The following is a 26,061-nucleotide window of genomic DNA, read 5'->3' as shown; positions in this document are numbered from 1 at the left end:
TATGTTTGTTTGTTTTGACATTTATTCTGTGTGGTGTTTTCTGAGCTTCCTGTTTCTGCAGTTTAGTCATTAATTTGGAGAAATTCTCAGTTATAATTTCTTCAAATATTTCCTTCATTCATTTCTCTTTTTCTTCTTCTGGTATTCCCAACATACATATGTTTGTAAGTTGTCCAGTGGTTCTTACATATTCTGTTCTTCTTTTTTTTTCCTTTTTCAGTCCTTTATTGTCTTTGTGTTTCTATTTTGAAAGTTCCTATTGACATATCCTCACTCTCAGATATATTTCCTTCAGCCATGCCCATTTCTTTCTTTTTTTTTTTCTTTTTAAAGATTTATTTATTTAATCAAGAAAGAGAGAATGAGAGACAGAAAGCATGGGCGGGGGAGGGTCAGAGGGAGAAGCAGACTTCCCACTGTTCAGGGAGCAATGCAGAACTTGATCCTGGAACTCCAGGATTAAGACCTGAGGACCTGAGCCAAAGGCAGACGCTTAACCAACTGAGCCACCCAGGCGCCCAACCATGCCCATTTCTGTTACATTCTTTTTCAATCTCTAGCATTTCTTTTTAAAACTTTCTTAGAATGCATCTCTCTGTACATTGCCCATCTGCTCTTGTATGCTGTCCACTTTATCCACTAGAGTATTTACTGTATTTACCATATTAAACATACTTGCTTTGAATTCCTGGTCTGATAATTTAAACATCTCTGTCATTTCAGAATCTGGTTCTGATGCTTGCTCTATCTCTTCAAACTGTGTTTTTTGCCTCATAAGTTTTATTGAGAGCCAGATGTGATGTTCTTGTTAAAAATAACTGCTGTAATTAAGTCTTTAGTAAAATGGTGTTAATATGTGGGAAAGGGGAATAATTCTATAGTCTTCTAACTAGATCTCAGTCTTCTAGTGAGCATGTGCCTCTGGACTCTGAACTTCACGTGAGATTTTCAGTATTCTTCCCTAACCTTAGGTGGGACAGGATGGGCTGGAATAGAATGGGCTGGAATAGAATATTTCTCTTCCCTCTAGGCTGGTGTGGCCTTGAAAGAAACCCAAAAGTTTAGATTCCAATAAAATAATTTCTTTCAAGGTCAGACCTTGTTAAGAACAGAAAGGTCTGCTGTGTTCCAAAATGTTTCCTTTTCCCTTCTTCCTGTTGGGAGCACATGGGACTTTTCTTCACCGGTCTAGCTCCTGGAGGTAAAACTCACAAAAGAGTGAGGCCCTCCCTGTGATTGGGCCTTCCTGGAATTTTTAACTCTCAGATTTGTCCACAATGAACCTCCTGCAATTTGTCAACTACAGTTTAGGTTTTCCTAATTTGGCACTGCTTCTCTTGGAGATTTCTGTTAATGAGTATCTTCTCCAGTCAGTTGTGATTATCTGTATTTGCCTCTCTGATTCTCTCACTTGGAGACAGTGTTTTGTCCTATCGCCTCACTTTTCTGATGGATCTAAGAAAAGTTTTTCATTTTACAGTTTTTTTTCAGCTTTTTATGCATTGGGATGGACTTTTAACCTCTTTTCATGTTGGACCAAAACCCAAAAAACAGGGCATGTTTTTTAAAAAGTTCTAAAAGAAGTATTTACAAAATATTATCCTAAGAATTATAGTTTTACGGGGCATCTGGGTGGCTCAGTGGCTTAAGCCTCTGCCTTTGGCTCAGGTCATGATCTCAGGGTCCTGGGATCGAGTCCCTCATTGGGCTCTCCGCTCAGTGGGGAGCCTGCTTCCCCTTCTCTCTCTGCTTGCCTCTCTGCCTACTTGTTGTGATCACTCTCTCTCTGTTAAATAAATAAATTAAAACTTTACAAAAAAAAAGGAATTATAATTTTATAAAGCTTCCATCTGGACAAAAGTATAATCACTTAAGTAATAGTAGTCTCCTGAATTAAAATGAAAGATAATCCAAAATTTAAATAATTTAAATTTGAAAAAGGACAAAACATTTTAAACTTATTTCTATAGTTCTAGATGTTCACTGGTTAGTTATTTGAAGACTGAAATTCACTAAAAAAAAGTCACTAAGGTGACTCAGTATTATTTTCAGGATGGCAGAGTGGTGGGGTGAAATTTAGCAAATGGGATTAGAAAATGACCACCGTCCCTTGGAGGATGCTATTCTTATTATCAGCGAAGGATGTGGCAAGCCAGAAAAATCCCTTAGCAAAAGGTATTATTGGGGTGGAGGCAAGGGAATTGTTCCTGCATACTTTCTGGAAGCCAGCTCAGGAAAATACAGATAGCCTTGTCTTGTGATTCCCCAACAAAAGAGTTGTTGAACTGGAGAAGTTAAATAAATTCTGGAAGTGAAAATATCTCCTTGGAGATAAATTATATCTTTTGATGAGAGACCATGTGGGAAAGACTCTCTGTCACATGGTCTATTTGGAAAAGCCACTGATTATTTGATGGATTATGATTGATGTTCTAGCAGTGTTTACTTCTTGAATATCAGCAATTCATCTAGTTTCCATGGATTTCACTGATTGCCTTTATACTCTCTGTTTATGATGGCTCTTTTTGAAGACTGGCATCTTTTGGTGATGGCTCTAGGCTATCATATCTCTTTCATTAGTTTAATGAGTTGGAAAGTAAAGTATTTATCCTTCTATACAGCTGTTAGTTGTATTTTTTTCTTAAACAGAATGGAAAGTTTTCCAAAACCACATAACTGTGGCATCTTTCTGTGCTCATACTGTCATCTCCCAAGGAAATCCATCCACGGATGTCAGAACCTAGACTTTGTTTGGGGGAAATTCTGCTGATACAATTTTGAAGAGCTTCTCCAGGAAGAGCCCAAAGCATAGCTCTGAGCCAGTACAGTCCCTGTAGAGTTCCAAAGTCCACTGCAAAGAGGCCTCTGGCTGCCTTGACTGGCTAAGCTTACAATCTACCACACAGAACATTCCACATATTTCCCCTCAAATCAAACCTGTACTCATTTACTTTGTCTAGCATTAAATTCTCTCCTGTAAATCATAGTTTGTGGTTGGTATCATTTCCCTAAGCCTGAAAATGTTCTTTTTCTTTATTTTTATTTTATTTTATTTTATTTTATTTTATTTTATTTTATTTTATTTTTTGTAGTTCAGGTTTACTGGTAGTTTATTCATTCCTTTAGCTTTTATATATCTGAAAATGTCTATTTCATATATTTTTTTAAAGGATTTTATTTATTATACCAGAGAGAGGGGAGGGAGAGGAGCAGAGGGAGAGGGACAAGAGGACTCTGCACTGAGCACAGAGCCCAACACGGGGCTCAATCTCAGGACCCTGAGATCATGTCTTGAACCAAAAGCAAGAGTCAGACAACCTACTGAGCCACCCAGACACCATTTGTGTTTATTTTGAAAAATATTTTTGCTGACCATAGAATTCTTGGTTGAAAATTTTTAGTGTTTTTTTCCTTCAGAATTTAAAGGTGCCTTTACGTTCACTATTTTTGATGATCAATTATTCTTATAATTTCCCCCACTATAGGTAATAAGACTATTTTCACTGAATAGTTTATTTTCAGGAGTTGGAAAATAATGAATCTACATGTGATTTTCTTTGCCTTTACCTTTCTTGGGTTTTATTGAGCTTGAGTCTGTGGGTTGAGGTATTTCACCAAATTTGGGGAAAATGCCCATTAGTTTTTCAAATACTTTTCCTTTCCTATTATTCTATCTCTCATTTTCTTCTGGAACTCCACTTGTAGGTATTTTATATAATTGGGTATTTTTGTACTGTACAAATGCTCTTCTTAGTATTTTTTTTTCTCCTCAATTATTTTTCTCTCTGTGCTTCTGATTATTTCTGTTGCTCTGCTTTCATTTTAACAAACCTGTCTTCTGCTGTGTTTAATATACTTTAACGTCCATTGAGTAAATTTGCTTAACTCTTAAGCCAACATTATTGTGTTGTAATTTACATACAATCAAACGCTTTCATTTTAAGTGTCTAAATTTATGAAGCCTGTGAGTTGTATATGTCTGTTTGAATCAAGAGAGAACATTGTGTTCACTTGAAAAAGTTCCTTGGTCCTTTATGAAGTCAACCCTCTAACCAACCACAATTTTCTTGATTTATAGAGGGTTTTTTTGTTTGCTTGTTTATATTTTGTTTATTTGACAGAGAGACAGAGAGCATGAGCGGGGTGGGGGGGGAAGGGGGGAGCAGCAGGCAGAGGGAGAGGAGAAGCAGGCTCCCCACTGAATAAGGAACTCAATGTGGGGCTCCATCCCAGGACCCTGGGATCATGACCTGAGCTGAAGGCAGACACTTAACTGACTGAACCACCCAGGCAGGCTGATTTATAAAAGTTTTGAAAGCAGGTAGTAAACGTCTTCCAACTTTTCTGTCTTTGTTTTTGTTTTCCAAAATAGTTTTTCCCAGTCTCTGTCTTTTGTATTTCTGTGTAAATTTTAGAATGGGCTCCTTAGTTGCTATTAAAAAATCCTAATGAGATTTTCAATAAGATTGTGTTACAATCTTATCTTTTTGGATAAGAGTTGGAGTCTTAACAATATTGACTCTTGCTTTCTATCAACATGGTATATCAGTATAGCCATTTATTTAGCCCTTCTTCATTTTTTCTTAATAATATTTCATAGGGTTTTTTTGTTTTGTTTTGTTTTGTTTTACAAATCTTGCACATACCTTAATACATTTAACCCTAAATATTTCTGGTTTTGAATGTTACTGAAAAGGCTTTTACATATTTTTTGTTTATATATTTTTAAAACAACTTTTAAAACAGGGCATTATATTCCTGAATTCCTATTATTGTTGTGGGAAACCAAAGCAAAACAAAAAATTAAATTTCCTTACTGCCTACAGCCCATTGACAATTCTTTGAAACAGGCTGAGTGACCTTCATCTGGGAGCTAAGCTATCTCAGTGCTGACACTTTGCTGAGGTTAACAGGCAATCTTAGCCTAACTCCCCAGGATCCTGTAAGTCTACTTTAACATAAAAAATTCCTTTGGAAACTTCCTTTATCTCTACCCACAAGATACATGTTAGCAATCATTCTCCAAATGTATGGCCCTCTGGTACACATCTGAAGCATCTCATAACTGAGAGTTTACTGGACAGTAATAAATGACCTTTTCCTAACAATAGCTCAAGGTCCTAGAAACCTTGCTTCCAAAATTCCTTAGAGACTTAGATTATCCCTAAACCCCTCCAAACTTGAAAGCATATAATCAGCTACTCCTCATGACCCACTTGCAGCCCTTTCTGCCGAGAGATAAAACCATCTTTCTTCACTGAAGGCATCTCAAGAATTCTTTCTTGGCTATCAAGCCTGAACCCCAACATTTCTACATCATTATGAACTTTTACATATATGTTCTTATGTGAACATTTGTTGTTATTGTTTTACTCTTTGGTATATATCTGGGAGTGAAATTGCTGGGTCATACTGTAACTGTATGTTTAACTTTCTAAGGAACCACTAGATTATCTTCCACATTGCTACACCATTTACATTCATATCAGCATAATATGAGGGTTTCCATTGTTTTTATATCCTCATCAACACTTGTCCTTATGTGACCTTTTAATTTTAGCCATTCTTATGGATGTGAAGTGGTATCTCATTGTGTTTCATTCCTCACTTCTTATTGATTTGCATTTCCCTGGTGATTAGCAATATTGAGCAATTTTTCATGTGCTTATTGGCCATTTACATATCTTCTTTGGAGAAATTGTATTCAAATTCTTTACTAATTTTATTTTTTGTTATTTATTTATTTTTAGAGGCAAGGAGAGGGAGAAGGAGGAAGAGAAACTTAAACTGAGCCCATGCCCAGCATGGAGCCCAATGTGGGGCTCAATCCCACCATCCTCAGATCATGACCTTACCCAAAATCAGGAGTCAGACACAACCAACTGAACCAATCAGGGGCCTCCAAGATCCTTCATTTTTTAAAATATTATTTATTTATTTATTTATTTATTTATTTATTTTTATTTATTTATTTTGAGAGAGAGGGTGAGTGAGCAGGGGTAGGGGAGAGGGCCAGAGAGAGGGAGAGAGTCTTAAGCAGACTGTGTGCTGAGCATGGAGCCTGACGTGGGGCTCAGTCTCATGACCCTGAGATCATGACCTGACCCAAAACCAAGAGTCAGATGCTTAACCAATTGCATCATGCAGGTGCCTCCTATACTCATTTTTAAATTGGGTTGTCTGTCTTTTTATTATTGAATTTTAAGAGTTATTTATATATTCTAGATATAAATCACTCATCACATATATGATTTGCAAGTACTTTCTCCCATTTTGTGTGTTGTCTTTTCACTTTCTTGATGGTGTCTTTTGAGGCACAGCAGTTTTAAATTTTAGTGAAGTCCAATTTATTGTTTTTTTTTAATATTGTTTCTTGTGCCCTTTGATTTCATAGCTAAGAAGCCATTGCCCAACTCAAGGTCATGTCATTTTGTGCCTGTGTTTTCTTCTAAATGTTTGATAGTTTTAGCTCTTATAAGTCTTTGGTTCATTTTGAGTTATGTTTGTATATGATATGAGGTAGGGCTCAAATTCTGTGTTTCACATCTAGATAACCAGTTTTTTCAGCACCATTTGTTTAAGAGGTTATTCTTTCATCATTAAATTATCTTGACACCTTTATCAAAAATCAATTGACAATAAATAAATAAGGTGATGATCTGTTGCTTTTCAAATAGTTATTTCCAAGTATTGCTTCTAGCATAAATAAATACAATTTTTTGAAATATAGAATTTATGTCCTTTGACCTTGCAAAACTCACTTATTAATTATAGTAAATTTTGTGTATGTAGATTTCTTATAATTTTCTATTTAGGTAACATCCCCTCATCTTCCCCTCATCCCCTCATTATCTAAAAATGATTTTATTTTTTCCTTTGCAGACCAGATGTTTATTTATTTTTCCTGCCTTATTCCATTGGCTAGCATTTTCAGTGTAATATTGACTCAAAGTATTAAACACAAACAACCTTGCCATTTTCCCAGGTTAAGGAAGTTTTCTTCTATTTCTGGTTAGCTCAGAATTTTTATCTTGAATGGTTGTTGAATTTTTTCAATGGTTAATTTTCTTTTCTGCATCTAGTTAGATGATTATATATATAGTTTTTCTTTTTTAGTGTGTTAATATGGTTATAATAATTTGGTTGATTTTTTTTTTTTTTTTTTTTGATGTTAAGCCAATCTTGAGTGCCCTGAGTTAAATCCCAACTGGTCATGTTTTATTACATTTTTAAATACGTTGCTAGATTCCATTTCTAAAGTTGTTTCTATGATGTTTGCATCTATGGTTGTAAGAGATAAGGTGGATCTGCAGTTGTTTGGTTTGTTGTTGTTGCTTTCTTTCTTTCATTTTTTCTTGATTTGTCCCTTTCTAATTCTGGTATCAGGGAAATGCTGGCCTCATAAAATTAGTTAGGAAGTGTTCCTTTCTTTTCTATTTTTTTTTTAAATTTAAAGAAATTTAAGAGAGAGAGAGAGAAATATGAGCAGGATGGGGATGAGCAGAGGAAGAGGCAGAGAGAGAGAATCTTAAGCGAGCTTTGTGCTCAGTTTGGAGCTGACATGGAGCTGACATGGGGCTAATCTCATGACCCTGAGATCATGACCTGAGCTGAAATCAAGAGTCAGACACTTAACCAACTGTGCCACACAAAAGCCCTCCCTTCTTTTATATTTTTTTGAAAGAATTATGTAGAATTGAGATGAATATGTTCTTAAGTGTTGGGTAGAATTCACAGTGAAGCAGTAAAGTTACTGTGGTTTTATTTATAGAAAGAATTTATGGATTTACTTTCATAGTTTAATTTCAGGTTATCTATTCTTGAATGAGCTTAGGTAGTTATAGTAGTTTGGTAGTTATATCTCTTAGAAATTTGCTCATTTTATATACATTAACTAATTGGTATGCTTTTTAAAAAATGTTTAACTTTTTATTTAATTAATTTGTAAGCAGCTCTCCTATTTGTGACTCCAAAATGCAGACCTCTTGTGTTCTTCTCTCATTCAGCCAGTAATGAGATGACGTGTTGGCTCTAGCAGCACTGGGATGTGTCCTGGATCTAGAAAGAAGAGGTAGTGAGGGGTCTAGAGACCCTGGTTTGCCCTGGCTTTGATGGCAAACTGCAGAGCAACACTGAGCTCTTTCTTTTCTGGGCCCCACAGCACTCAAATTTCAAGGGCAGCTTCTCTACTTTTTGGGGTTTCAATGAGTACCTATAAGGAAATGATTTTGAAAAGTATAAAGAAGAACAAGTATATAAGGTAGCTTTCTTTTCCTGGTTAGTGGAGTCTGCAGGCTGTGGGGTTAACTATTGTTGTGTCCATTTCAGTTCTGAGCTTGTAATGGGATGAGAAAAATTAGCAGTTTTCCACCCCCTGTTCCTTCAGGGCTGCCTACTCTGCTGCCATGCTGGGTTTTGGGGAGGGGAGGAATCAGCCAGATGTGGCCTCACATGGCCCTCATTTAAGGCTTGTTCGGGTCCTGCTGGGCAGAGAGGGGATTTCTAGCTTTTAAGAAGAGGATGAATTAAATCCGCAGCAACAATGAGCTTACCTTGGCATTTTTCATGATATTCTGCAGCATTAAAAACTTTTGCCAATGTTTGCATTTAATAGCTTCTGCCTTGGTGAAATTATTGAGGTTCCCAACTGTGATTTCAATGGTTCTTAGAGTAGTAGGGCATTTGTAAATTGCTGTAAGAAATTAGTAGCAACCTATGAAAGAGAAGAAAAAAATAGTAGAACAGGAACTAATGAATGAAAATTTAAGGGAAATAAGAGAAAGAGAAAATATATACATTTTGGTAGCTAGCTAGATAGACGCATATATGTACATATATGCATTTTTTTACTTTGACAGTTTTATTTGGTATAGCAGGGAAACCTGATAGAAACATAATCTTGTTTTCTGCTATGATAATTATTTCACAAAGGAATGAGAGGAATCCCCACATCACAACTCTGTGCCCCTGCTCCGCACCCCCATGTACTCCTGGAAACTAGTCCCAGTACCTCCTGAAGAGCTTTTGGGGCCTTTGATTATGTGTTTTGATGCCTGAGTACATGGTTCAAAATCAAATACCACAACTGAAGATCAAGTGCCCCCCTGGTTTCTGACTGGAACCAGAAATCCAGAATTTTATGTAAAATTTTCTGTTTTAAAGGATGAAAACAAAATTTTTTAGAGTTTTATCTATTTATTTGACAGACAGAGAGGGATCACAAGTAGGCAGAGAGGCAGAGAGAGAGAAAGAGGGGGAAGCAGTCTCCCTGCTGAGCAGAGAGCCCGATGTGGGGCTCGATCCCAGGACCCTGAGATCATGACCTGAGCCGAAGGCAGAGGCTTAACCCACTGAGCCACCCAGCTGCCCCTAAAGGATGAAAACAATTTTTGTTAAAAGCACACAGTAGGCAGACCCACCCAAAACTACTAGCGTGAACCTATGAAATTACCTTTTGTGAGGCCATATGTTGGCTATTTGCCCCCCTTCAGTTCAAGCTAACAAATTTTTTGTGTGTGTGGAGGTATTTAAACTGAGCGGTAATGTATGCTGAGTAACTGACACTGAATGTGCAGCTCCTTGAATCTCACATTTGCACACCCTGTGTTGGTGAGCATCACCCAGATGCAGACAGGGACATTTCAGTCCCCAAAAGTTCCCCCTGTGTCCTCTCCCAGCCAATATTCCCCCATTGAGGGGATCTTAAACAGAAGAAATGGCCTAATAAAGGAGAGGGGTATATGGACATTGGGGAGGGTATGTGCTATGGTGAGTGCTGTGAAGTGTGTAAGCCCGACGATTCACAGACCTGTACCCCTGAGGCAAATAATACATTATATGTTAATAAAAATAATTAATCTTTTAAATGTTAAAAAAAAAAAAAGGTGAGGGGCAGTGAGCCTCCGCAGAGACAGGATTTGGGAATTTGAGATGATGGAAGGAGACCTATGCTGCCTTGTACATATGGGATCCTGGAAGAGGGTAGTTCCTGGGCATTCTTAGGGAAGCTTCCCAGATATTAGGTACACTGAATCAGAAAGCATATGGGTCAGGCTTGGTGTGGCAAGATTGGAAGCATAGCCTTGGAGTGGACCTCATAGGTCATTGGTAGGCAGGGAGACTGGAAAGTGACAGCCCCAGAGACTGAAGACCTTGGAGGCCACGAGGGTTTCTGCACTACAGAGATGGGAAGTGCTGCCGCCCACCAACAAAGGTTGATAAAGGAGCGGGCAGGCGGGTGATACATGAGCCACATTCATTTATTTAGGATAAAACAGACATATAGTGCTCATATTTCTTGTACTGTGTGTCAAGGGCAAAATCATAGGTGTTATATTTATTTTACTTAAAATTTTAATTGGCAGAGCCCAGACTGATAGGCTATGTACCAGGCTGTACTGACCACCGAAGTTCTAATCCAGCCCGGTGTCCAGCCTGAGGAGGGGTTGCGCAAATGAAGCAAAATCCCTGCTGCGTCTCAGCTCCTAGTTAAACAGGCTTCCAGATTTTATTTTTTCCCCACAGACTTTTGTTCTAATACACAAAAGGGAGGCTGTCGGGGAGAGGAAGCCTGGCAGGGAATCAAGCCCATCAGTGAAGAATTACTAAGAATTGCAACATTTTTCTAATCCTGGAGGGAACTGGTACCTCTCCTTGGTAAGAGAACATGCAAATGCCTTTTTTGCCCTGTGAAGTCGGGGTGGCAGCAGCAGTCCGATTTTCACCTGGTAACTACTTGCACAGTATTAATGACACAGCAGAGCTGTCTTCTGAACTTCCTCTAGTTCCCGTTGGCCTCTGAGCCTTTCAGATGGAAGGTGGCTTTGTTTAGGCATGTGCTAATGGCTGCTGCTGTAACTCTGCCGGCTTTCCTCTTCTCTCTACTCCCAAAGAAGCAGACTTGGGAGTCCTATCCTTTCATTCAAGGTGACTGAGGAGTCCTGTCCTTTCATTCAAGGTGACTGAGTGGACAGTGTGTCTCCCCAGCAATCAACTCCCTGGGCCTGGCCAGGTCTGGCAGAGTTGAATTTCCAGGCCTCAGTTCTCCTCCAACCTTCACTGCAAAGTCTGTGCTCAAGTGAAGGTTTGGGAGCTGAGGTTAGAATGTTTGGTCTCAGGAAGTACCCTTCAGGGAGGGGGACCTGTACCTGAATGGTAAGATGTGGGTAGCACGAAAAGGTAGGTATAGATTTAGGAGGAAGCCCCACATTTTCAAGTAACTTTCACATTACGGGTACCAGTTTTGAGCTAAGGGCACAAAAGCACCAATAGTTCAGTGAGCTGAGACTTTCCACTTGTGCCCACAGGCTCTCTGCCTCTAGTTAACTACCTCTGTTTAAAGGGACAGGGCCTTTCTTCAACTGGCTGAAACTAAAAAGGGATTGAATTGGCTTAGCAACAAAGACTTTTCAGGTTTCAGATCTGGCTGAATTGAGATGCTTAACAGATAAACCACCTCTTGCATTGTGTTTCTAATTCACAGCTTTGTTTCCTTTGGTCGCTCTCAGGGAAGTTTTCTTGATACAGTGGCTCTCAGCAGCTCCAGGCTTTCATCTGGCTACTTTTAGAGTCAGCCTGACATCCCCATGTGCCTTCACAGGAAGGGTCCCACCATCCCCATGACACCAGTTAGTACCCAGGCTAGGGCTTGAGGTGTTCAGAGCAGCCAGCAAGCACATGGCTGGCCCTCTGCCTGGGAGCTTCCTTACCCTTCCCACCCATAGCAGGCTCCTCCTTTCCTAAATATGCTCCTAAATATGTGGTTCTCCTTAGCCCTGTCCCTGTCCTGCCAATCTTTTCACAAGATCCTGGTAAATCAGGGGAAATATAAATGCGATGGGTGACTGTGCTGTTCAGTTACCTAGCTCATGGGCACGTTGGAAAGCTGCCTGCTACCTGGTACCCATATATAGAAGCCCCAGGTTGTTCAGCTCTATGCTTGGGGACAGGTCTTAAAGCAAGAGGTATTACACTCTTCTTGCATTGGCTTCATGGTAACATTTCCATGGCGCCATTGGACAGGACTTAGAAGAGCATCACATATACCAAGTAGGACGTTTGCTGTGTCTGCCAGGAATGAACTGTGCATGTGTGCATGCACATATGTACATGCACACATGTGTCCACCTCCTGGGATTTACGCTCTGTTTGTGCTTATGCAGCCAGTGCTGCCACTTGGCAGGTACTCTGTAACGGTAAGGTAGCCTTCACTACTGGGGCGCCAACTGTGTGTAAGATACTCTGTTAAGCATTAGACAGCGGGTTAGTAGAAGCTCTCCCCAGGAAAACACAGGAGAGAGGTGGAATGTGGGCCTGGGAATGGAAGGATATGGTACCAAGCAGAGCCCTGTAGGGGAGGACCTTGGAAGTATCTAGTCTCAGACCTGCTCAGATCTAGCACAAGAGGCCGGATGCATTCATGCCCATTTGTACCCCTGTGCTGTCAGGCATTGGTTAAAGAGTGGGAATGAGGGAGGTGTACGTTAACCAGGTATTTCTGGCTCTTCTTCCTTAACAGTAGATGAAGTAGTTTCCAGAAGCCTGAGGAGAGCCTTCCCAGAAAGAGACCTAGGTTCTGGCCTCGGGCCAGTGAGGGGATGGTGAAGGGGATGGTGAAGAGACCCCAGGGAATATGGGCAGAGCCTGACAGTATCTGCTGCAACCTGTTATTTAATCCCGAGAAAATTCAACTCAACCCAGCCAAAGATACTCACTTCTGATGCTTATGATTCCCATTACATGCATGGAAATCTGTGACTTTTTGAAATATGAAGGAACAAGATGCCATAGCAGGTAATAGAGTAGCTGGAATGTGTAATTAGCATCCCTCTAATCCCTGACTCTGTCCATGTATGCAGCTACGTGGGCCCAGGAGAGGGGCGGTCCACAGAGGCTGATCTTGTCTGAATGGAGAATGAAATGATGAACAAGAATTGTGATCACAAAAATCACAAGGGTTGCTCCAGTAGACAGAGGAGTCCTGGGGCAGGGGCCCAGTTCCCAGATGTGTACACTGAGGTTGGGCCCCACTGCTCTTCCTGGACTAGTTGCTGGAGGTGAAGTTAGGTGCAGGGAGAGGATCTGGCCCTTGTGAAGAAATTGTGGCGTCAGAACTCAGAGTCTTGGGGCTAGGAGACTGGAGAGGAGAGCATGGGCTCCAGGGCACACTCTCGGAGGAATCTTCCACAGAGTCCTGGAGCGCTCTACCTCCACTCTAGGAAATACATAGTACCAGTAGGGAAATGGAGGCACAGAGAAGTGATAGATTTGATCAAGGTCACACAGCCTCCCAGAATCCAGACAATAGAGTCCAATGAACCATCTAAAGCTGGTTTTCACCAGACTCCTATCAGCAGAATTAGAGGAGGCTCATTTTCTTGTCCGTGACCGAAAATCATCTCCAGGTGGCTCGCACCCAGCTAAAGGGACTGAATAGGTTCACGCAACTGCAAAGTCCAGAGGACGGCCCAGGGCTCACATGCTGTCGCCAGTTGTCTGTCATGCTTCTGTGATTGCCTCCATCTGGGATTGCCTCCATCCATAGGTCAGAATCTTCCTATTTGTGGGAAGATGACCCTCAGCAGCCTCAGGCTGATTTCTTGCAGATTAGCCGTCTCACTAGAAAGAGGGCACAGCACCATTTCTCCAAGAGTTCCAGCCAAACTCCCATGGCTGAGGCTCACTGGATCAGCTCAGATCACCTGCCATCCCTAGACTCTGATTGTCCAGGCCTAGGTCAGATGGCTCCCTCTAGTGCCTGTGTGTGTCTGTGTCTGTGTGTGTCTGAGAGAAAGTGCGTATGTGTGCGCATGCGCACACATGTGTGCTATACCTGAATCTTACAGATTAAGAGAAGAGAAAGTTTGATTCCTCAGAGGAGAACCGAAACAATGTTACTAAAAGAAGGGAACATAGATTCCCTGCCGGTGGGAACTGCAGGAGCCCACTACCTCAGATGCTGTCCCTAGCGTGGAATGAAGAGACTTGCAGGACGAGGCGGGCCTGCAGTCATCAAAGCAAGTATAACTCTCGAGTGTCAGAGCTGGAGGATGTCCTAGGTTGAGTGTTTTGGAGCAGAGTCTGTGATAAGGGTTCCTGTGAAGACAGGGCTCCCAGGAAGCAAGAAGGGGAAGAGAGGAGACGGAGAAGGCAGGATAGGGAAGAGGAGCTCAGCTTGAATGAGCTGGGAAATGAGCAGGGAAGACGATCCCTCCGCTGCTGTGAGTGTGGGCTGCTGAAGACTCTTGGGTCTCCCATTGGCAGAGTACCCACGCCCTGGCGGTTGGCTTCACAGCCAGACACTAGCTGATGTGGGGATATAAAAGTCGGGTTCCCTTGCCTCAAGGTAGGATCCTGTATGACCAGGCAGGGGCAGACTGGAGCTGAACCCACATCTACCGCCTTCCCTGCTTCCTCAGGACAAACTTCAGTCAGGCTCCTTGGAGGCCTCTTTTCAATTTGGCTCATCCTCAGGCCCTGTCTTTGGCCTGTGCCATCTATTTGTAGCAATAATCCTGCCAAGTCAGCCTCACATGAATCCCCCTACCATCGTTAACGGATTACCCTCGATGTCTGATCACCCTGGCCTGCCTTCCGCACAAATGCCCCTACCCTCAGGGTCTTCTCCCTGTAGTTGTCCACGCACGGATCCTTCACTTGGCTTGCTGGCTGTGATTCCCCACTTGTATTCAGAGTTGAGCCCGATCTCTCCACTCTATTGCGATAGTCTGACACTTGTTACAACTGTTTCAACACTTTTCAACTTGTTACAACTGTTTCAACACTTTTCAACTTGTTACAACTGTTTCAACAAGTGTCTCAATAACTTTCTGTAACACCCCATTGCCTACAAGGTTCGCCTGAGAAAACCCCTCTATAAAAGATTTGCATGAGAATTTCCTTTTCAAGCTCTACTTCAAGGAACCATACCTAGTACAGAAGTCAAGCTCTGCTGTGATCTCAGGTGAAGCCTAATCCCGGCCCCATCCTATGGGGGGTAAATGATACCCCAGAGTTTGTCCCATCTCAAGGCAAAGCACCTTCATGCCAGCCATTGGCCACAGATCCTAGGGAAGCTGGGGAGCAAACCTTCCAGGCACCCCTGGCTGGCTAAGTAGTGAGGGTAGCCCCAGAGCCTCATGACCATTGCAGGTGGGAGCCCTTAGCAGCAAAGTCCACAAAATAAGATATGGGCACACTGAGCCAGGAAAAAGAAGTTCACGGGGATTGAGTGGGGTGCCAACATTTTTTACTTGTAGGGCAAAGAAATCAGGCTGCTGAAATGTCATGGAACAAGAATTCTAAATTGGTACCAGCTTAACTATCGGCAGCCATAAGGGTATTCTAATGAGCTGACAACAGGTTGCCGTTTATCAATTTGTTGCTACTTATATAACAAGAAGTACAGAATACAGTACTTATAAATCCTTGTAATGAAATATTTTCCCTTTATTGAGGCAGTGTTTATATAGATGCACATTAGTTTAAACTTTTTGACCTCATTTGCATTCTAAAATTACAGCACCATAATTTCCTTTTCCCAAATGCATTTACTCTTAATTAATCTTAACCACTCTCAAGCTTTTCTGATTTCTATTATCACTATTTAAAGTTGAGAAGACTTTTAATGGATCTAAATCACATATTCAAATTAGTTTCTTTTTCTAAAGTTATAATGACTTGAAATTTTATTTGATTTGGGCCCAAAGTATTACCTGAAAAGTAATTTGATTGTTTTACAATTTAAATCATCTGTGTGGAATAAAATTCATTAACCTTATTTACATGTGTGTAAAAATTATGACACTTTAACCAATTAACATTTCTAAAAAGTGTGCAGCATTTTATAGCATAATGCCTCCATTGCAGCTCTGTTCCCTACATCTCTGAACTCATTTAGCACCAGAAATTTCCAACTTTGGCTAAAATTTGAGTAATTGAATTGTCTGGCCAGACAGTGCCTTATGTGAAATCGTGTCTTCTCCTGTAGGGCCTAAAGGAGCTGTGACTCACTGAGGCCCACTCTAGCATAGTCTTCCTAGGATGGTGGCAGACAGCTCACCCTCACAGGGCTGGTCTGGAGACCACAGGCTGGGAAATGTCATCATTTCTTTCAGAGCTCCGTTCTGGAAAGGCACAAACTTGACATTCTTTGGACATCATTGTGCCTTGGTAGACACAGTGCTAGAGAGCCTTTCTTAACAAGCCTCAAAAAAATGGACATGACAGCTCATGGAGTGGTTAAGATGTGTACCCATGAAGCTCAGTGCAGTGCATTCAGCTCAAGCTTGGGTTTGAGACCAGGCTTTGCCACTTGCTACCTATGTGATGCTCCAGTTCAAATCCTCCGTCACCCAGACTCCCTCACAGGTCCTCTGCATGCGTGCTGCCCCTACCTCCAATGTTTCCTTCATTTCATAGCCAGAGTGATTAATTTGTGTCACCTACTTAATAAGCTTCCCATTGGTTTCCTATTGCTGTCTTATAGGCAAAGTCCTTTACATTGAATAACAAGGCCCTCCTCCTCCACTCCTGTCCTCCAGCTGCACTGCCTTTTGCTGACCTTTGGGTTTACCCTTCTTCTTCATCTTCTCCAGGTGTTGCATGTGCCATTCCTCTACATGAAACTGTCCTTCCCTCTTTGGTTTGCCAGATCATCTCTTCCTCATCATTCTGGTCTCAAATTGGGGGTCACTTCAACTTCCTTAACTGGGTCAAATCCCTTGCCACAGGCTCCCAGGAGCTCCTGTACAGAAGGTTCCTGAGAGTCCTCTGTCGTGACCAGCACCACATCACAGTTTTCCGTTTGCTATTGTGATCTCTTCCCTAACTGAAGGCTCTGTGAGGGCAAGGGTTACCACCCTAGTTCAGTGTCTATATCCTTAATTAATACATATTAAATTAGTGGTGAATACGAATGACTTCCTACCTTGCTTTAAGGTAGGAAAACTTATTCCTCCAATATCCCTATAAAGTCCACAGTAAATGAAAAAAATATGTGGAAAATCTCCAACTCAATCCTGTGCCCCAGCTATTTGGATGGTCCCTTGGGGATATTTTGGGTTCTGGGTGGGAGCCAACAGGGGTCGGTTGGGACAGAAGTCCAGGCGGGAGCCTGGGTGTACATGCCTGAGAGTAGGAAAACCACACCACAGCACCCGGCCTTTGATTGCTCTGCCTTTGATTTTCTAACACTCAGGGAAGTGAATCACATCAAGAATAAACAGTGAAGAGAATAAAAGCAGCTCATTGCTCTGGGGAGTTTTGTCTTGATTCTCAGTTTCTCTTGAGGTTAGAATTGCTCATCTGAAATGAGAAAACTGGAGGAAGTTCTCTTACCCAATAGGTATTGCCCCTTAAGACGCAGCCTTCCCCCCGTTTCTGGATAGAGCTGAGCCTCCTGCCTCTCTGTGGGCTGGGTCATTTATCCAAGAACATTCCTGATGAAGACTTTGTTACTATTTCCTTGACTTTGGCTGAAGTTTTTTTTGGCTTTGCCGACCATGGGAATGAGACAGTAGCAGTGGGTCCCTGCAAAAGTCCCTGCAAAAGTCCCTGCAGTCCCTGGTCCTCAGTTTCCCACTTACCAAAAATAAGAGGGATACTTGGCTGACACCTCCAGGAAGCTCATGAGCATATTTGGGGGTTAGTTTCTGAAGGATGGATACAGGACTCTGAGGACTGTTACCCAGCCTAGGCTCTTCACAGAGCTGGGCAGGTTGCACTCTCTCTCAAAGAGGAGGCAACAGTCCGAGTGGTCCCAGGTCCACAAAAGATGAAGACTCAACCTTGGTCCTGCAGATGACCAGCTTGATGACTTTGACCCATGGCTTACTTTCTCCCAACCTCGGGTTTTCCTGTTGTAAAATGAACATGCTCACATTGGGTTACATATCCTCAGAAACCCCTAAGTCAACTCTCATTCTCCAGTATCTTCTGACTCTGGCCATTTCCACAGTAGTTCTGGAAGCTCTGGGCCTTTGGAAATTCCCCCAAACCACTGCTCTATTGTACAAGTGGGGGCAGAAAGCTTTCCATTCACAACCTTACATATGTTGTCTGTATTTCTCCTGTGACACAAACTTCCTGTTCTTTTCTATCAGTGGACCTGAGGCAGCTCTGTTTCCCATAAGCCCCTTTCCCTGATCACTGCAAGGGTTGGGGAGGAGAGGGGTGTGCCCAGCACTCTTCCACACAGTGCTCAGTACATGTAGATTCATGCCGGCTCATTGAGAATGATATTCAAGAGCAATCCTTCCAGATTTCCTTGTGCCATTAACTCTGTGCTAATGCCTGGAGGCCCTGTTACTTTGCTGTGTCGTTTGTTTCTGTGTGACTGAGTAGAAATTATGACTCTGTGATCTCACTGGCATTTCCAGGTCTTCATTAGTCCTGAAAACATGCCTGCCTTGCGATTCAATGCAATGGGAGCCCGACTTTCTCCAAACCTCACGGCTCTCGGGTTAGAGTGCGTGTTGTAAAACAATAGTAATTCAGACTTCACTGGCCCTGTGAAGGACCTTAACTCTCTGAAAACTTTCCTCTCTGAGTGGTCTGGAAAATACTTGCAGTATTCCTCACAGCAACCTGAAAATTGTCATCCATGTTTGTAGGGTTGAATAGTGTTCCCCCAAATTCATGTTTGCCCAAACCTCAGAATGTGACCTTAATTGGAAATAGGGTCTCTGCAGATGCAATTAAGATGATATCTTACTGAATTAGGGTTGGCCCTAAATCCAGTGACTGGTGTTCTCCTAAGAAGAGACACACATGGAAAAGAAGATGTGAAGACAGGGCAGAGATTGCAGTGGTGCTCCACAAGCAAGGGACATCCAGGGCCACCAGAAGCTGGAGAAGCAGAGGAGCCTCTTCCCTAGAGTCCTTGAAGAGTCTTGGCCCTGCTGACACCTATGGATTTTGGACTTCTGGTTTCCATAACTGTAAGAGAATAAATTTGTGTTGTTATAAGCCCCTTGGTTTGTGATAATTTGTCAGGCATCCCTAGTAAACTGGTGCAGTGTTCTTATACACCAGCCATGTATCCACATGCTCCTTCCACAGATCCATTTGAGGGTAAGGGCTCCCAATGCCACTATTGCTGCCATCCTATGTAGCAGCCCTATCCTCTGTTCTCTTAGAAAACACTTGGTTGCAACTAAAGTTTCTTGGGATAGCAGTGGCTTAAGCAGTAAGAATTTACATTTTTATAATGACAATAAATACAAAGGCAGGACATTTGAGCAGACTTTCAGTAGCTCAGCAACCTCTGGGTTGACTTCTTATGGTTCTCTTGATCTTCCTCCCCATGGTTGCAAAATGGCTGCCAAGCTATATGTATTATGATCTCACACAGAGCATTTACAAATGGGAAGGAACAAGGGATTCCTCAGTCATCTTTGTCTATTTCATTTGGAGAAGAAAATATTATCCAAAGACCCCCAAAATTTCTAAGTCCCCTTGATCAAAACATGGTAACGTGTTCTTGCCCTTGTTGTAAGGGAAACTTATAAAAAGAACTTCTGTGGTTGATAGCCTCTCTCATGGAAGGTGAGATGTTTAAACAAAACAGTGTGGAGAGATGGTTGTTGGCTAGGATACAGATTTTGCCCCCCTGGAACAGGTTGGGCAATGCTTTCTGTGGATTCACCTATGCTAGTCCTGCTGTACACCAAGAAGAACCTGGGAGAAGCTCCTTGTTCACACTCTAAGGTCATGAGGCCTCAACAATAGTCTAAATAAAGACTCCCAAAGATACCCACAAACTAATCCCCAGAACCTGTGACTATGCTTCCTTACATGGCAAAAGGGACTTTGCAGATGTGGTTAAATTAAGTCTTGAGATGGAAATACTGTCCTGTTGGATCCAATGTAACCATAATGGTCCTTATAGGTGGCAGACAGAGGAGCAGAGTCAGAAGAGATATGACTATGGAAGCAGAGGTTGTAGTAATGTGACGATAAGTCCCCAGAAACTGGAAATACAGGCAGCCCTTAGAATCTGGAAAAGTCAAGAGACAGATTCTCCCCTAGAGCCTCCAGAAGGAACAAAGCTCGCCAACATGTTGATTTTTAGCTCAGTAAGATCCATTTTGGACGTCTAACCTTGAAAATGGTAAAATAATAAATCCATATTACTCTAATACACAAAGTTTATTGTTGTTTGTTACAGTAGCATTAGGAAACTAACAGAGCCCTGGGTCATCAGGCCTCAAAAAGTTCCTGGAAAATGGCCTTTTCATCATCTTCCAGAACCCCTCTCTCCCTGGGGCCAGCCATGTGCCCATAGACCTGGGCCATTCACCCCATGTTCCCCATTCCGTCATCCTCCCCATCCCCCTTCTCCATACTTCCAATCTGCCCCTTTCTCCCCATACCCTTATCCTTCCCATCCTCCCCATCTGCCCTTCCCTCAACTGCGTTCTCCCGCATTCTCCCAAGCTCCTTACATCCTATCCTCCCCATCCTTACCATCTTCTCTACCTTCACAATCCTCCTCATTCTCCCTTTCCCCTTCCTTTCCATACTCATCATCCTCTCCATTTTCCCCTCCCCTCTTGCCCTTTCCCAGGCTTCCATTCAGACATCTGCGCCTTACTGAAACACTGTGGAGGTTAAGCAACTATGCACAGGGGTGCTCAGTCAGGCCTACCTGGGGACCTTGTTTTATAGCTCTCACTCCTCACTTGTGAGATTTTTGGCCCCCTTTGTGCTAATAGTCACAGTAAAGTCTTCTCATCGGTATGACCCCCCCCCAGTCCCAGAAGAGAGGTACCTGTGGCTAGAAGGCTACCAGGGCTTGGTCCCCAGTGTCTGGGCAGTGAGGGGTAGAACAGCCTGGCCCACAGACCTTAGCTTTTCTGTAAGGGGTGGTGCCAGGGAAGAGGGAAGTTCTTCTCATCTAGGCTGGGGCCTGACCACTGCAAACCAGGAGAGCAATGATGGTGAGAACAGCAGCACAGATGGCCTTCCCTGCCTCTCCCAATCCTGCACTTGCCCCATCCCTGGAGAGTTAGAGTTGTAATTCAGTAGCTGTGGTGCTGCGTATGAAAATTGCAGTGAGCTTCCTGGCTCTGCAGAGTTTCCCTGGTTCTGAGCATGAGATGGGGTACTGGCAGGGGAGCAATTGGAGATGGTTTCCTTAGGCCCTTCCAGCCCAACGACAGGACTTTTCTGGTGAGAAGAAGCTGATGGCCCCTCTGCTGCCTCAGCTAATCGAGAGTCTCCTGGAGCCAGCTCCACAGCCCCGAGTCTGAGAAGTAGCTGGGTCAGCAGCTGTGCCTTTTCTAACTCCCAACCCACAGGGATCTCTTCTTTCAACTTGAGCTTTATTGTCCTCTCCCCACAGATGGAATTCCTCTGCTTACTTACTGCCCGCTCCCGGCCCAAAATGGAGGCAACACTGGATCCTTTCTAAGGTACAAGTGCTCTGCTGCAGGTCCCAGTCCCAACAGACTGAGGCCTCACTGTCCTGTGCAGACTGCACCAGAAGTATCGACGAATCCAGTGGACATGCCCGTGAAGCCAGTGCTCACCACTCTGGAGATCACAAACCCAGCAAAGTTAGTGGGTAGGGTAAGGTTTTGAGAGGATAAACTGCATTCAGGACCAACAATTTGACATGTGCCCAATATCAAGTTTGTCCCCCAAGCACTGCCCAGGGAGAAAGTAAAATGTCCAGAAAACAAACAAGTCTCACCCAGGCTGACTAGAAGATTGGGGAATTTATCTGTTTCACACATGTATATTAAAAGTAAAGCAAAATATAGGGGTGCCTGGATGGCTCAGTCGTTATGTATCTGTCTTTGGCTCAGGTTATGATCCTGGGGTCCTAGGATCAAGCCCCACATCGAGCTCCCTGCTGGGCAGGAAGCCTACTTCTCCTTCTCCCACTCCCCCTGTTTGTGTTCCTGCTCTTGCTGTCTCTCTTTCTGTCAAATAAATAGATAAAATCTTTTTTAAAAAAAATTAATTAAAAAAATAAAAGTAAAGCAAAATATAAAAAATTAAAATTAAAAAGCCCTTGCACAGGACAATGCCTACTTTCAGAACATCCTTCATGCCTTCCTCAGCTAGTGATCTCTGTTCCCCCTTCTTTCCCCAAAATTCCACTTCTATGGAATATGGGGTTAATCTTATGTTTTAACCCAGTTGTGGAGTGTGGTCATTGTTACAGAGCACTCCTGAACATACACACTGCTGGAGCCCTAGAGAACATTCATGGAATCCTAGGAGCTAGGACCAAGGGGAGGTGGGCTGATCCGGCGATGTGAAAACCATCAATGAAGGATTGGAAAGCAACTGTAGGATTCCTTTTGCTGTCCCTCTAGGAGAGTTATCTTGAGGAAAACAGCCTTGCCCAAGGTCACATACCTTCCCAGAGAAGCCCACATCCAGTGACTGATCAGTGGAGGGAGGGTATGAAGTCCCAGCCCTCATCCCACCAGGAGCATCTCTGCAGGTCCACAGCTGCAGGGCTTCCTGCAAAGCTGGCTGAGGCCTCTGTCAGTCCTGCATCCCAGCCCAGTGTTTCCCTCTGCCTAATCCTGCTCCTTTCTCCCCTCTTCCAGCAGATGCTGATCCCTACAGCTTCTCCTAATAACATCCTGCCTGTTCTTCTCCATCTCAGAGTCTGTTTCCCAAGGAACGTAATCTGTGATGGGATTCCCCTGGGATTACAGGGAGTCTTAGAGCCATGAAGTTAAACCCATGTTCAGATCCACCCATTACCACTACAGACACCTCTGTGCTTAGGGACAGGGACAGGGACTGCTGCTAGACAACAGGCCTTGTCCCCAGGGCTTGCTTTTTGTCTGGCCCCTTCTAGGAAGCTCTCAAAAAGATTGCTCAGGCAAGGTGTTCCCAGAATGGCTGGCTGCCCAGGTCCTCCTGGCAGGGACAAAGGTATGTGATCTTGCACAGGAACACAGTTTTGTGCTATGATGTTCAATGCCACGAATGTCCAGGGAAAATGGGAGTGGAGGAGAGGCCAGTCTGCTTTATGTAAAGTCCTAGTGAGCAGAGCTTTTCCCTCTTCAACAGGATAACCCTTGCAAATGAATGTCTAGCTCCTTGAGGTGGACAAGAAGAAAATTCCACATTGAGAGCCCTGGGAGGGGAACTCCTGAAGGACCACAGGAGTAAGGCTTGTTCTGGTGGAAGAACTCTGGCCTCCTTACTGTTGATCACAGAGAATTAAATTTCCTCCTGCCTGCCCATGGCTCCCCCCACCTTTCCCCAAAAAGAAAAGAAAAAGAAATGATAAAGGCCCAGGAAGAATTCCCTATTCATGCTGCATGATTTGCAAAATCAAGATAAGGGCCACCAAGGGTCCTTGTTATTTTTATATGACATCGATAAACCATTTTGCACTGCCCTCTGTCACGCCCCCTCCCCAACAAGCTCACAGCCACTCATCTTTTTGCACAGAGAAACAACTTCTGGAACTTCATTTCTTTATTATAAACAGAAGCATTAAAACTGCTCCCAGCTGGTCTTGGTTTTTAAACAACAGTCTTCAGTCCCCCACTTCCTCTGGTAGCATCCTCTCCCTGTTTTGTCTAGTAGAACCCATCAAGGGGCATTTGCACTGGAAATGAATGTTAATTGACTGTGGTTTTCTAAGGATTTTTATCTTACCAATTCCCCAAACATAAAAGGTCTGAGCCCTTATGAGACTGAAAAGACATGCACCTATAAGTTCTGGGACCTGCAGCCCTCACTCAGATTTGAAGCCTGATTCATCAAAGGCTGGGGGCTTGGTGAAAACTAGCACCCTCCAATCTGCTGCTGGCCTTGAGAGTACAGCTGCCATTCTCCTTCTGTTGGGGGCCTTTGTCTTGGGGAATGTGTGTTAGTCTGAGCTCTCCAGAGGGGCAGAATCAACAGGACATATATAACAATAGGTACACGCACACATACATCTTATATATACAAATTACTATAAGGAATTCACGCACATGATTCTGGAGGCTGAGAAGTCCAAGATCAGCCAGAGATTTGGGAGAGTCAATGGTACAGTTCCAGTCTGATTTTGAATGCCTGAAAACCAGGGGAAGAGGTTGTATGTTCCAGTCAGAGTCCAAGACTGAAGGCAGAAGACTGATATACCTCCTTAAAGATAGTTATGTAGAGGGGCGCCTGGGTGGCTCAGTGGATTAAAGCCTCTGCCTTCAGCTCAGGTCATGATCCCAGGGTCCTGGGATCGAGCCCCACATCGGGCTCTCTGCTCAGCAGGGAAACTGTTTCCTCCTCTCTCTCTGCCTGCCTCTCTGCCTACTTGTGATCACTGTCTGTCAAATAAATAAATAGAATCTTAAAAAAAAAAAAAAAGATAGTCATGTAGAAAACCAAAATTCTTCTTACTCAATCTTTTATTGTACACAGCCCTTCAATGGATTGGAGGAAGTCCACTCACAGTGGGGACAGCAATCTGCTCTACTCAGTCTACCAATTCAAATTCTAATCTCATCCAGAAATACCTTCATAGATGTACCCAGAATAATGCTTAACCAAATATCTGGGCACCTTTTGGACCAGTCAAGTTGATACCTAAAATTAACCATTATAGGAAGGAAGAGCTGATCATAGAAAGGATGATGCAAAGAAATCCCCACATTGACGAGTCCCTTGGCTAGATCAGGACAGGAGAAGCAAAGAGTTCCTCTTCATGTGAGGAAGAGGCAGGCTTCAGGGCTATCAATGAACAAGTCACAGTGTGGTGGGTACCTCTTGGTGCATCTAGATCATCTGTGCATCTCACCTTACCGGGCTTCAAATCCTGCAGCCCCCACCCCCAGCTTCTCTGGCCAAGTATCTCTTGCCAGCTCCTGGCTCTAGCCTGTGACCCACAGCGGGATCAGGATTTTCGCATTTCCTGGGTTTGCCCTGGCCATAAAGAAGGCATGGCAGCTGGATGCCTCCTCCTGAGGTTTTTTTGTTTGTTTGTTTGTTTGTTTGTTTTTAGTTTTTATTTATTTATTTAAGTAATCTCTACACCTAACATGGTACTCAAACTCACAACCCTGAGGTCAGGAGTAGCATGTTCTTCCAACTGAGACAGCCAGGAGCCCTCCAAAGTTCTTATAGAGAAGTCGAAGCTCAAGATTTTCATTTGGGGAAAAAGGCCTCTGATAAGAAGGCAGAGATGGATTCTTTTATCACTTAGGGATTCTGATTGGCTCTGAATAGTTAGGACTTGAAAACAATGACTTAAATAATACAAAAGAGTAAAACCAAAAAGGAAAAAAAAAACACAATATTTTTCTTTCAGGTAATGATAAGTGTAAGCAGCTCTGGGCTGTATGTTGACCCTGTCTGTGTGGCAGGCAGAAAGGAAGAGAGTATGGGTATACCTGGGTGGTGGGTGGGTGCAGGGCTAAAGAAGCCTGTCACCTCCATTAGCCCCTCCTCTTTGTAAAAGAATTGCCCAGAAGCCCCACCTCATGACTTTAGCTTATCTTATTAGTTATCTCTATCTGTAAGCAAGCAGGATATTCTTGGTAAAACCATGTATCTGTACATCAGTATGCCAGTCACCAGCTTGCTGATGCCTATACTATGTTCAGTGGGGCTACCTGTACTTCCTTCCCCTCTCAGTTTTTCTTTTTCTTAAGCAAAAGTTTTAGCATGAGGTCAATCTCTTCTTTTTCTTGCTTGCTCAGAACATCTCTGTGTTTTAGTTATAAGGGGCAGAAATCTAATATAATACATGAATCCGGAAGGAAAATCTGTTGGCTTAAGCAACCATATTATAGAATGAGTAGAGGTAGAGCAGAGCAAAGGTAGGGTGTTCCTTAGTGATTCCTAGAATCATGGACTCAGAACGTTTCTAGTCTCTCTCTCTTTCTCCTCTCTACCTTTGTTTCCCTCTCCACATCAACTTGACTATGTTCTGGCCCACTTATATGACTTTATTCACATGTCAGAGGTCAAGGACAAGGGGTACATACAGACACCCATGCTTAAAACTCTACAACCAGGGACGCCTGGGTGGCTCAGTTGGTTAAGCAACTGCCTTCGGCTCGGGTCATGATCCCAGCGTCCTGGGATCGAGTCCCACATCGG

The 26,061-nt window shown here is 43.0% G+C and overlaps 1 long non-coding RNA gene across 1 annotated transcript; it reads right to left on the bottom strand.

The window, feature by feature from the left end:
- Positions 1-7,973: 7,973 nt before the first annotated feature.
- On the bottom strand, positions 7,974-19,313 carry LOC116865994. Its single transcript, XR_004382295.1, has 3 exons — positions 19,245-19,313; positions 8,553-8,713; positions 7,974-8,058 (listed from the first exon to the last, which is right to left on the bottom strand). It is a non-coding gene; the product is annotated as an uncharacterized LOC116865994 (long non-coding RNA).
- Between the last annotated feature and the right edge of the window lie 6,748 nt (positions 19,314-26,061).

This window comes from Lontra canadensis, unplaced genomic scaffold (genome assembly GCF_010015895.1).
Source record: "Lontra canadensis isolate GAN:19392208 unplaced genomic scaffold, GSC_riverotter_1.0 scaffold8, whole genome shotgun sequence".
Lineage (NCBI taxonomy): Eukaryota > Metazoa > Chordata > Mammalia > Carnivora > Mustelidae > Lontra > Lontra canadensis.
Note: the sequence above shows the minus strand (reverse complement) of the source record. Positions and strands in the feature narration are given on the sequence as shown.